This window comes from Corvus moneduloides, chromosome 3, assembly GCF_009650955.1.
Source record: "Corvus moneduloides isolate bCorMon1 chromosome 3, bCorMon1.pri, whole genome shotgun sequence".
NCBI lineage: Eukaryota > Metazoa > Chordata > Aves > Passeriformes > Corvidae > Corvus > Corvus moneduloides.
This window is the reverse complement of record NC_045478.1, coordinates 88,122,303-88,135,177: the sequence shown is the minus strand read 5'-3', so window position 1 is coordinate 88,135,177 and position 12,875 is coordinate 88,122,303. Positions and strand designations below refer to the sequence as shown.

The 12,875-nt window shown below is 38.5% G+C and overlaps 1 protein-coding gene across 1 annotated transcript in view; it reads left to right on the top strand.

The window, feature by feature from the left end:
• Positions 1 to 12,875, top strand: part of KIF26B (kinesin family member 26B) — a 285,388-nt gene that overhangs the window by 230,111 nt on the left and 42,402 nt on the right. The gene's annotated exons all lie outside the window — the stretch shown is intronic.

Genomic DNA, 12,875 nt, shown 5'->3' with positions numbered 1-12,875 from the left:
CTGCTGCAGGTGGCTTCTGGGAAACGAGAGGAATTGCTCACCTAGTGGGTATGCCTTGAGCTCATTTCTCTTCATCACTGCCTCGCCCCATGTGTCCTGGGGGTGCAGGTCTGAGAGAAAGCTTGGATTCATTACCCAGCCCAGGCAGTCACACCGCCTTCCTATGGAGAAGTTTCTGATTTTGTGGCCTGTATTGCATTTCTCTAGCCTAGAACCTAGGGAGTAGCAACTAGCATCATGGGAATGGCTTCCAGTAGCATCTTGTAATCAAACTGCCAATTAATGTCACCATTCATGATGGACAGGTGTATGACATCAGGAGTTAGGAACAACAGGATGACATGGAGAAAGAATCAGGTCATCCACAGAGCGATGTTTCAGTCCATGCATTTTACCCTTTTTAGCATTTAAAAGGCTGCAAATATGATTATTTTCACATGTTCATTCAAGATTGCTTCTTTGGTTTTGTCTTCATTTTGGAAAATAAAAATGAATTGAGATTGGTTATAATTCTATTTCTCTTCCACCCTTTATTTAAAAAAATTATTTGGCAGTCTGGACTTAAAACACACTTTCTGGAAATATTCCCATTCCTGGAGCTCAATCAGATGGGAATTCACTTAATGACTAACCAAATTTCCATGTATAAACATTCATTAAATGTTTCATGCATCATGCACCTAGGCATAGTGTGAAAACAGCTTGAATTCTGCCCTTCACAAAGTGTAACTCAAGCAATGCTTATCGAAAACCTGTATTCCTTCCTGTTGGATTTTATGGATTGAAGAGAAGGTCACCTGTAGGAATACAAAAGATGGCGTTAGTGATGCTTGCTGGGCTAGAACTAAGCATACAGGGGATAGTTACCAAATACAACAATTGTCTTTCCTGGCAATGACTGACCAGGAGAAAAGCATTATCAAACACATCTTCTACTTGCTGTGTGTTCAATTTCTTTTTGCTGTGACTCCCAGCTGTTGCACTTCTAAGCCTACACAGCCAGAGATGTCTGCATGTTTTCTCATCAATGTCTGTACTGCTGAAAGAAGATCAAAGCTCTCTTCAGGCCACAATCCCCTCTTGAATTCACTCCTAATAAGAATTCTTCCTATAAGAAGATATCAGAGTATAAATAAGTGGTTGGTCATCTGTAAATCATAGGCAATGTCCTGTTTATAAGAGGACTTTTAAAATAAAATTTGAAAAATATACTGGCATATTTTGGAGAAAACTTTTTCTTCTTGCTGAGAAGAATCCAGAAAGCATTTTTTCCTGTGAGCGATGGAAGTAAGAGTTTTGGAGGCTGGATGAGCACAGACACCATTATCTCAGTGATCTGGCAGTACAGGTGTGTCCTGCTCCTTGCTGCACTGTAGAAGAGGCTGAGTACCCCACAGACAGAGGTGATATGTGTTCAGTGGCACCTCTTGTTTAGAGCAGTGACTAGCCTGTCTAGCTGAGATAATTCCCCTTCCTCTTAGGGGTGTTCTCTTTCACTGCTAAGTATAAAATTTTATTTTTGTTAATTGCCTTTTTTGAGTGGGACCAAAGGAAAACAATGGAAGTGTTTTCTTATGTGACAGCTCTGTACATTGTGTGTGGCCTCAGTAAATTTCCACAGAGCAGCAGACAAAATGGAGCATCTTTTCTATATCTGAGCTATTAAACAGCCATTAAGTATTTTATGGCAGCCTGTCAGTAGGCACTGCATGGCTTCCTGGGAGCCTGGGAACTCACAGGGCATAGGTTTTCTCTTACTGCAGAAATTTGGTTCTCTAAACTTGGAGAGGCTGCAGGCTCTTAAATTCGCTTCAGTTTTGTATCCAGCTTTATCTCCGCAGGTAGTAGTTGTAGGGAAAAGCTTGCTCAGATTCATAGCTGGTGTAAGCAGATGTCACTGCATTGCCTTCAGTGGTCTCTGTGTTTGTGCCAGGGATGAATTTGCCTCTCCACCTGCAGTCTGTATGAAAAACACATGCTGTTTTTCAGCACATGTTGCTTTTCTTTAATTTTTACCCATAAGGCTAAGCCTTGGAAACCATTCAACTGGAATCCTACTCTCTTGGGAAGAGCCCCCCATATACTCCCACTTTGGGAGTAGTAACAAAGATAGATACTAGCTTTAGCAGGAACTTGTCTACTGAAGTTGTAAGAAAGTAATGTAGAAATTCTCAGACATCAAATGATGTGGTTTGATTTGGTTTGGGGGATCTTGTCTTGTTTTCAAGTCAAATTTCACAGAGGTCTGAAGAATGGACAAGAATCCCTATACTGGGGAAATACGTACAGCTAATGAGTTACCAGACCATGATTTCTGGGAGTTTGTATCTTTCATATATGTACTTCTAATCTCTCTCTAATATCTCAGTGTCTTTGTCACTATTATTGTCACTGTTTCCAGACCTATTTTGAATCTTAATAAGCACATTGTTCTGTCATGGTATGAACCACTAAGTTCTTCCAGCTCAGTGTGTTATATAAAAATAGAATTTTTATTTGACTTAAATACATTGCCATTTTATGTCACCAGTTTCTTTTGCTCTTGAGGTGTGAGCAAATCCTTCAGAAGACTGGGAAAGAATTATTTTCTCCATGGGAATGTCAAATATCTTCAAAAAAAAAAAAAAAAAAAGGAAAGGGGCACTCACAAGCTCAAGGAAGAGCAAGGGAGTTAGTTCTGGCCTGACCAAATATGGTTGGGCTTAGATCTGCTACAGAAGGGTTTTGCTAAGATGCAGTAATTGTTAGTGCCATTTGATGTTTTTAAAAGAATTTCAGTTTTATATTAGTGCTGCATTATCTGCCTCTGATTTCCAAGATGAATGTGTTTTAAACCCTCAAATGAACACCCATTTGCACAAACTCCAATACTGGTTTATACAGCTCACTATTCAAAAATTACTCCAGTTGCTAGGCAACATGGGTGGTGATAATTCATGGTAATGCTGTTTTGGAAATAATCATTTTTATGCATTTTAATGACTGTGAGAATGTAAGAAAACTGTTTAGAAAAGTGCAAGGCTGTATGAATTTCTCTTCCAGAAATTGTTGCTTGTTTTATTTAATAGGCTTCTCTCTTAATGTGGTATCCCAATGTGCTAGTATTTGCAGAGGCATCCTGTATTTTGAACTACATGCTTATGCTTATCCAAGGAGGGAGTCTTGTCTGTCAAATAGATGGGTGTGAGTTAAAAGCATGAATTTTATTCTTGGCACTTCTGCTTCTCTGTCATATGTTTGTTTTCCTCCCAGATCTTACATGCTGGTATTGCTTTTTTCAATCCTCTCTGCAGAAAATCAAATTATATTAAGTGACTGGTGCAAGGTTGTACAAGAGGCTTCATGGCAGAGCCACCATGTTTTAAGATCTAATCTAATGTTTAAAGCATGGGTTTCTATTCTTTCTTTCTGCATGACCTTTGGAAAATAATTTATTTAGGTGTTTATTTCTTTATTCACATTTATAAAACTGAAGTAGAAAAAGTTCAAATAGGATTTTTAAAGGGCATTCAGAGTTGGCAAAAAGCATTACATACTTTTTCACTATTGCTAGGACTCTGTTACCCTATTTTTGCCCTTTCTTTAGAGTTAAGACTCACATAAATAGTCCTAATGGCATGCAGAATCTGAGGGGTTTTTTGGTCAAAGGTAGAATATTATTGCTTTTAAGTAAAGAGAAAAAGGAAAGTGTTGGATTATGGTGTTGTGGTATACTAGTCTAAAGAATGAGTTGTATATCAGATGTTTTCTTTAAATTGTTAGTTAATTATTGGGGAAAGAAAATGAAAATGGGGTTTGGATGGATCCAGTACCTCAGTTTCGTTTCTTAGTTAGATGGATGTATCTATCTGCAGTTGTTTCCTCTTTGTAAAAGCTGTGTGTGAGAAGAACTGAAAAGCCAGGTATCTTTTGTTTATATGCCTGGCCTTTGAATTTTTAGCTGGAGTTATATTATTTTTCTCAGAAAATACATTAGCGGAAAATTTTCAGGAGGAGATAAGGCCAGCTAAAAATCAGTTCACAATATGGTTCTTGGACTATAATTAATATTAGTACTGGAGTTTTTATCCTTATTTATGAGCTTGTACTAAGTCCTAGCTTTGTTGGATTCACACAACCATGTCTGCTTACTAGGTGTAAGAATTTAATGACACATTTGAACTATATGGCAAATGAGCAATCTATTTAATGGTTACTTCATCAGCACCTGAAACTAGAATTTTTTTGTTTTGTTTTTCATTAAGAAATTTCAATCACTTTTAGTCTCCACTGCTTCATCTTTGTCTTCTATTCCTTAGTTTTGCACCTCCTCAATGAGAATATGGTACAAAGACCACAGAGAGCCTCAGAAAAAAAAATCTGGTGTGCCCTTCAGAATCTCTCTGTGTTAATTTAATATTGTACATACTAGAAGTAGACAAAAAACTGTTTTGATGTTTTACTTGAGGAAATGTGAGAACAGAAGAAGGAGGGGAAACGAGGACATGAGAGACAGCTGAAACAGAATCACGGGGCTGGGAAATGGCCTGAAATGAATGGGAAAGCTCAAAGAGGCACTGAAATTATGTGTAGAGGAGAGAACAATCCACAGAGAGGAACTGGAAAGCAAAAAAGGAAGAAGAAATGAGCCTATTCAAAAAGAGAAATAAGCCTAAGAAATACCCCTGAATGATCCGATTGTAGGAGAGCATAGGAGAGTGGTCAATGGACATTTTGTTGAATGTGAAATAGTTCCTAATTAGCTATCAAAAACATGGTCTGCTCAGGAACAAAATAATTTTTCCCTTGATGTTTTCAGCCAGGTCATGTGGACTAGAACCTTGGCTAACAGACACAAGCCACTGGAGCAATGCCACCTTATACCAGCAGAGGACCTGCCTTAGGTGCATGCTCTTTGACACTGGGCAAGTGCAATGCAGTTGCCTGCAAAAGCACTGAAACTGTCAGCACGTGTATAATGAGGACTTGGAGCATCTGGAAATTACGTTCACCTCTGGGGTTTTTCTGTATCTGATAGTTTACTAGGTTGAATTTCTGGCAATTTCCTTCTTTATTCCAGGGAACTACATCAAGTAGATGGAATCAGGTATGCACAGTCTGTGAATGTAGGAAAACTTCTTGCATTTTATTAGAGTAATTTAATCAGCAGCTCAGGAGCATGCAGATGACAGGTTTGCATGCTCCAGCAGTTGCTGTTGTAGTGTTCATCAACGATGCACTTTATTGTAGGATAGTTTGTACAGCTGATAGTGCAGATTTGAGCTTTGTCTGCACACGTCTTACAGCATTGTGTTTCATCATCAAGTTAATGAGAGATAGTAGACAAAATCCTCAAAAGAAAAGCTGCAGTGGAGCTGCCATTCCCCAGCTTCGAGTTTTCAACTCAGTCCTGCCAGTGTGGCAGTGTGACAGTAATTGGAGCAGTGGTGTCTGCGAACATGTGTAGTGGGTGTAAGTGGCTATGTTGCATTCACTGAGCCTGAACTCCTGGTGCACCAGTTTTACAAGAGACCTCGGCAGACAAACTCCGGTCTGCACAAGCATTCAAGTGAGAAGAATCAGGCCTCATGAAGTATCTCTTTGAATGCTCTTTGAACCACTCAGCAAATTAGTACTTTATGGATACTGTAACAAGCAAATAATGATGGACTGCAAAATGAAATGAGAAGGGAAGTGCTGTGGTTTATAGTCAGACTTAACAGCAATTACTAATTGCATTTAAATAGCCATTCCTATGACCAGCAGATAGCTGCATCACGGAAGGACACTACTTTGGTCTCGGGCCAGCACAGATGTGAATGGTAATGAACAAGCAATCCAGTAGTGTGCAGTTATTCCTGAAATATAGCTTGAGTGGAACCCAAATAGGCCATTGTGGTAATTTCATACAAAAATTAATCTGTACTTAATTCATTAAAATACAATTTTGAACCTTCATTCGGGGTATCCAGCAGTTTATTTTCACCTGTTCCACCACTGGTTCAGGCTCAATTGAACATTAATACATTTTCTCTCATAGAAATGTGGTTATAATTCATTTCATGTATAATTGAACAATTTTTAAATAGTCATATCCTTGGAATAACTACTCCTTGTACAACGCAGCAAATTATCAAAAAGCATGTAATAATTTTTATTAGACTTATTTCACATTTTTGCTTATCTCCAGTTTCATGAATAGTTGCATACAGACATGATGTGTTAAATTAAATTTCATTTCCCTATTGATCCTTCTTTGCTTTACAAAACCAGTGTGACTCAGAGCAAAAGACATTCCACTGCAGTAGACCAAAGAAAATAGCTTTTCTATTTATCTGCCAGTATATAGCTGCTTGTTTGGAGTTGTGCATCTCATTGCTGAGAAAAGGTTACAGACTGCAGAGAATTTAAAAGAGAAGCAAGAAGAATTATGAATGGTCTGAAATGAAAGGGTTTCTCACCTGGAAGGACACTGTGACAGAAATAAAGCTTCATAGCTTGCAGGGAAAAGGGGAAAAGGAGGCTTCTGAGAGAAGAGATGACAACTACTCTGTAGTGTTTCAAGGATGTGAATACACACGGGAGGAGAAAATTGCTTCTGGTGAGACAAAGTGGCAGAATGATTTCTTATTTTTAAGTAATGACATGGAGGAATATAAACTTTAAAGCACGCTAACAGGGGTTCCTATTAGTGGAATAACTACCCAAGAGCTGAAGTGAACACTTGGTTGGTAGAATCATTTAAAAGCAAAATAAACTTGTAACTAACAAATATCCACTACCAGTTACATAAGAAACTGTTTAAGATGGGTTATTAAGGGCTAGGCTTATGCAATTTCAGTGCAGAGTTCTGGGTCCAAATCTTTGACAATTTTCAATAGCTGTACTTCCTTTTGATAATTTATCTTTGTCCATGATTGTAAAGTGTCTGCACATGGCTGGCAGTTATACAAATAAACAATAAAATGTGTTCTAGTGTGTCCACTAGAATCATCTCTGCTTTTAGGAACCTGGAAACCAGTGGTTGGATGTATTGTTACACTTGCATCACGTCAAAGAATTCCAGAAAGTCTCAGTGGTGTCTTTCTCAAGACCCTACCCTAGCAGGGATATGGACTGCCCAGTCCATTTCTGTGCCAGATGATTTAACTCAGTTAACCACTTTTTTTCCTTCATCATCTAGTTACACTTTTTTTTTAAGGTCTCTTTCTCTTTGAATTGCAAAATCAAGTTCTCCCAGTGCTTGATCCAAAACTCAGTGGAAATCAATGGAAATCTTTTTATTGAGATTTGGCTTAAACCCACAGATTAGAAAACATGCTTATATCTAATTAGATGAGATAATCCTCAAATCCTTGCTAAGGGATATTTCATGTTCCGTATTTGATGATTAACAGCTTATTTGTTGAAAGAGCCGGTATGTGGTTCAGTGTTATGTAATGTTGAGTTTGTTTGGAATTGCAAGGGACATAATTGATGGAACTGGTGAATGTGAAAATTGCACAAGGACAATAATCTATTGATTGGTTGCAGATGGGTCCGTGACCTAGAATTTGGAGCTCAAGAAGTTTATACAGAAACTTGCCACATAAATGGGGATTTGAGACTACTGAAGTGGCACAAGAAGGACTATTTTCTTTTCCTCTTCAGTGTATATAAATAATATTTGGGACCTTAACTTCAAAATAAACATTACCTGTGCTTACATTTTCTGGGCAAATAGTTGAACATTTTTTCTTCAAACTCCTTCTTTTCTTGGGCTCTATTTGACATCACCCTCTCAATAGAGTGACAGGCCCTAGAAGCTTTAAAGAGAATTGTGTGGTTGTAAGTGGAGGATACTTCAGCCAGTTTGCCTTATTGCTTCAAGAGTATTTGAATGGCATTACAACTGCAAGATGTTTTTTCATTGAAGTTGTTATTTTCACAACACATTTGAGAGTAAAGCAAGGAAGATAATCCTCTTGTGCTCTTCAGATACCAGATTCTGCTGCATGATCAAAGTTTTTGACTGGTGGTTGCCTCCAGGTCTATACACAATGAGCAGATGCGAAGTGGATTTTTTAAAATATGCATTGACTTTTTAGATTTAAGCAGGCTGGTTAGAACTGTCTTCTGAAATATGAAAATTACCTCTCTCGTGCTGCAGGATGAACCTGCTAGATTATTTTAATTCTTAAAATATTTTGTTTATAAGTGCCATCCAGGTGACATGTTTTCCAGCAATATCTGACAAGACTCAGTAAAATTAATATCAGACAGAAGACTTAACTGTTTCAGCTGTATTTTCTTTTAGTTTTGTTTTGCCCTATCATCCCATCAGAAAAAATGTTCTACCTGCTGTATTTAAAAGTACTACAATTTAAAATTTTTTTTCAATGGGTTATTTTTGAGAGATGGTGGAATTTACTAAATTGTTTTCTCCCTATTCCTTAGTTCATGCTCTTGGAAACAAAACCTCACTCTCCTTGAAAATCAATGACAAAATGTATGCCCACACTGTCAGAAATATCAGCCCTTGTGGCTCCCTGTGGTACAGCTGGTTCCAGAGAGCAGAGAGCTGTGCAGCAGAATGGTGGTGGCAGCTGTTTTGGGTGTTGTTACAGACAGATATGGCTCAGCTCAGGGACAGCAGAGAACACAGGAGGGGAGCCCCTTACAAGGTGAGCTGTTAAAAGCACCTCATCATCTCTGCAAATGGGACTTGAATCTCCTTGGAGCAGTCTTCTAAGGATTGCACACAATTTTCATGTCTGCCTCCAGCTATAACTAGAGTAGCAGAATCTTTTATGCTCCTAGACTATGTTCCCTCTCTCTTGCAAACAACAGTTTTCACAGGCTCCGAGTGAAGTGTTTTGAAGTTACGTGCCTGTGCAGGAGGACAGGAATTAGATGCAGTATCCAGATCTGCTACCCAGCTGGCATGTATACATAACAAACAAAAATGGTTTCAAAGGTATGGTGTTGGAGAAATAACTGCACTTTTTCCAAGAGGGAGAGAGTGTTCTAGGAGCTCTGTGTTCTCAGTCAGATCATGCCAACATGCTCCTCCTGAATCCCAGTCTTCTCTCTCATGTGGGGACATTACTGGTGTGATGGAGGACAGTTCTTCTCATGTGAGAGGAAACTGAGAGTAACTGCTGTAGTTGTAGTAGTTTACACTGATGTATAAACTATTGGGAGAGTGAGGGGCTGATGGAGGATCAAAGCTGAATAAGATTTGACTCTGAAAATACATGTGAAAGAGAACCTGTTGGCACCCTACCACACTGTGCTCCAGTGAGATTTGTGAAACACTCCTGTTTTTCTCAGTTAATGTTGGGGCTGCTTACTGTGGAGTGGGTTTTACAGAAAAAGTGAGGGTGTGCTTTGGTAACTTTTAGAATCTTTGCATTATACAGAATACAAAATAAGCCTGTTAAGCTGGTAACAGATTTTCTGTTCTCTTGTTAGGTGACTGCTGCCATTTTGGATGGGTATGTTCTGTGCAGTGGCATTAGATTCAGTGGCTTTTATTGGTTTTGAGCTACTCTTGATTTCAGTCTGTCATGGCTGAAACCAGGACACAGTCCTTTGTGAGCTCCTTTGCTTGGAATCGTTTGTGTGTGTCAGATGTAAAAATCAAGTAGGTTACACAAGTGGTAAAGTCTTTTGTGTCCATTTGCAGGTGCTGTGTCCATTCTCCTCACACTCTTCTCAGTGCAGGGAGCCTCATGGCAATGAGGATGTTGTTTGCAGGAAGTCTCTGGCTGCTGTGAATCTGAATGTACATGCTCCCAGGGACTGTCACTTTCTCCCCAGCAGGGTCAGGGACATAATGCTTCTGTGGCACTGTAGCAGAACTCATCTGGTCTCTGGTGATATCACAACCACGTATGTTAGGTGTACTCTGAAAATTGGAATGGATTTTCTCATCCTCCCAAGAAAATTCATAGTTTCTCTGAAAACACTATTATATCACACCCATGCAAAAGATAGTATAAATAAATTTTTAATTCCATTGGCCAGGTTCCATCCATCAATGGTGCTTCTCTGTGGAACAATACCTGATTCTTTTAAGGAATCTGAGCATCACACTAGTAGCTGTTCTGGTACATAATCATAGGCAAAACCCTGCTGCTTCTAAATGTGTTCCTCCCATGGAAGAGCAGAGAACAACAGGTAACTGAAGAGAGTAACAACAAAACATCACATCTTTTCAACAGGCAGCATTTTGCTGTGGGCTATGAATAAAGAATGTTGCAGGCTGTGTATGAACTTAATAGTAAGTTAATATTCAACTCCAACAGTAATAGTGTGGGTATGTGAGAGTCATTTTGGCTAGTGATTAGACATCTATCTTATAGATTAAACAGCTGTATTACCTCTCTATTGGAACTAAAGTTCAGAACACAAATGACTTTCTTAATAATTTTGTGTTCATATTCATATAGATATAAAACCAGTAACTGTGTGCTTCATGATAAGTGTTAACAGTGTATTGTTTCACCTTAATTAATCTCTCAGAAATGTAAAATACCAGATGTTTCCTACTAGTATCTAATCTGTAACCCATATTAGCTAATGAATTCTGTATTCTTCCTTGTGTATTATCCATTAATTGTGCCACTAACTGAAGCTTCATATAAGCTCCTTTTAAGACTGCATAATTTGAAAGTAGTTTTTCATTTTGCCATAAGCCAACCAAAAAGTCTTACCAATGATTTTTGCCATAAATACAAAGGGACTTACCTAACATAGAGTTAAGTATTCTATGATGACATTGTAAGTTATATGCTGCTCATATTATCTTTCAATGCATTTTGTAGTGCCTGAATACGTGAGTAAACTTTCCTTGGTTAACCTCATAGTATGCAATAGGACCATCTGTACAGTGCTCTTTCCTTCTGGCTCCTTTATTATAGTGAAGGAACATCTCCCAACCCTGTGGTCTGATTATGCTCATATTGAAACATTTCTGGCACTTAAATTTGAAAACCTTTGCATATTTATGTAGAGAATATTCTTTTGGGAGATTTAAAAATCTGGGCAGAGTGGCAGATCTTCACTCCTCTTGCTGTACAGGTTCCAAGAAGGGCAGTCATGAGGGATTCTTGCTCCTTCCTCAACAGGAAGAAAAAATCTCTATTGCCATATTTAGGAAAAAAAAGGTCCAGTTTTTGGCATATTAAAGGCTTATTGTCTTGAGGTCAGGGCTAGATGAGTGTTGAGAACACGCTCAGCATAATGTGCTCTGTTGTTATCCAAGTTTTGAATTGCACAAGTATCAACCAGCAATGGATGTGTTTGAGTGGTTGTTTTAGAGACATAATTTGGGGGTTTTTAGGCATTAATGTGCGGTCTATTTTTGACTCATTCAGCCTTGGAATCAGTAAACACAGGAAACAATATTGGTATTGTCGGGTGAATATCACAGTCTTCAGAAAAGAATCTCCAGCCCAGTGAGACTGCAGGAGATGAGATAGCCCCTAAATGTGATCATGTTTCTGCTTTTCAAATATTTCTGTCATTGCTCTCAATTTGTTTATATTAGTTATTAAATATAGGACTTTTATATCCCATGATGCCCTTAATTTACACAGTTTTAACAGAATATGGATCAGACACATTTTCCTACCTGATCCTACGTCTTTCCATCTATAATCTATTCCACTCATTAACAAGTAGTAACATTATGAAACATAGAGTTCTTTTCCTTCTGCATCTCCAATGTATCTCAGAAATAACTTCGATTTATCATAGAATTCTGGCAAATAACTGTGAAGCACTCACTGTCACTGCTGCAGTACCTTTAGTTTCTCAAATACTTTCATAATGTCAAGCAGGTGGGGGAGAAGGAGGCAGGCATAATTGTAAGCCGCATTCCTGATTCTGGGACATTCCAGGGGCACAGCCCCCCATGTTAAATCTTCTGGAGGCTTAACTGGCAGCAGGCACCCCAGGATGCTTGACATGTCCACAGGACACAGTGCACAATGCTGTGACCCTGTCTCTGACAGGTCCCCTCTACTAGTAGCAGCCACATCCTTGGCAAGTCCCTGTTGCAGGAGAACCACAGGAAATAGTGTCTTGACTGCTGTCTCAGTGGCTGTGCTCCTAAACATTCTCTCGTACTATATATGATGCTCTTTTACATCATGGAGAAGGTCGAGACGTGTGAAGCTTTCACCCTTTCCTGTTTTCTTTTATATTTGCCAGGTCTGGAATGGAGTGATATGTTCTGCTGTCCTAATTGATTAAATGGCATCTATCATAACATAAAGAGATCAAACGGAATTGTTTTTTCTCCCATGTTACCATTTAGAGCTCTCAATTCTTTGCGGATCATTAGCGTATAATTTTCAGATGAGCTGGCCAGTAGGTCCCTAAATAAAAATTAGTAGAAAAGATTAGCTAGGAAAGCTAGACTGGTAATGAGCTGTTGCACTATAGTAATGTGATAGGTTTATAGTTCATATCTAGCCCTAATCAGTGCTAAGTGCAAGTTGTCAGCATTTGATAGCTAATTGGTGTTTCTTGAAATTACAGTGCAACAAAATCACTGAAATGAAAATAAAGCTCTTCTTTATATATGACAAGTTAAGGGTTAATTGTAAATGCTTGGGTCAAATACACCTCTTAGCTATACTATATGCAAATCAGCTGTGCTGAGGGAAGGTTCATGGGTTGTCAAAACTTCTCTGGTCCCTTTTGGGTAATTATTATTTTTTTTAAATTGGTACAGTAGTGGCTTTGAAAACAGAACAGGGCATTTAAGCCATTTGCTATGTATTTAATATGTCATACAACACAAAAAACCCCCTTAAACCTGAACTACTGAAGAGTATTAACCATGCAATGACAACTTGAACTCTCATAGCAGTCCATTTCTTAATGATTTTGTTTACTCTGTGTGC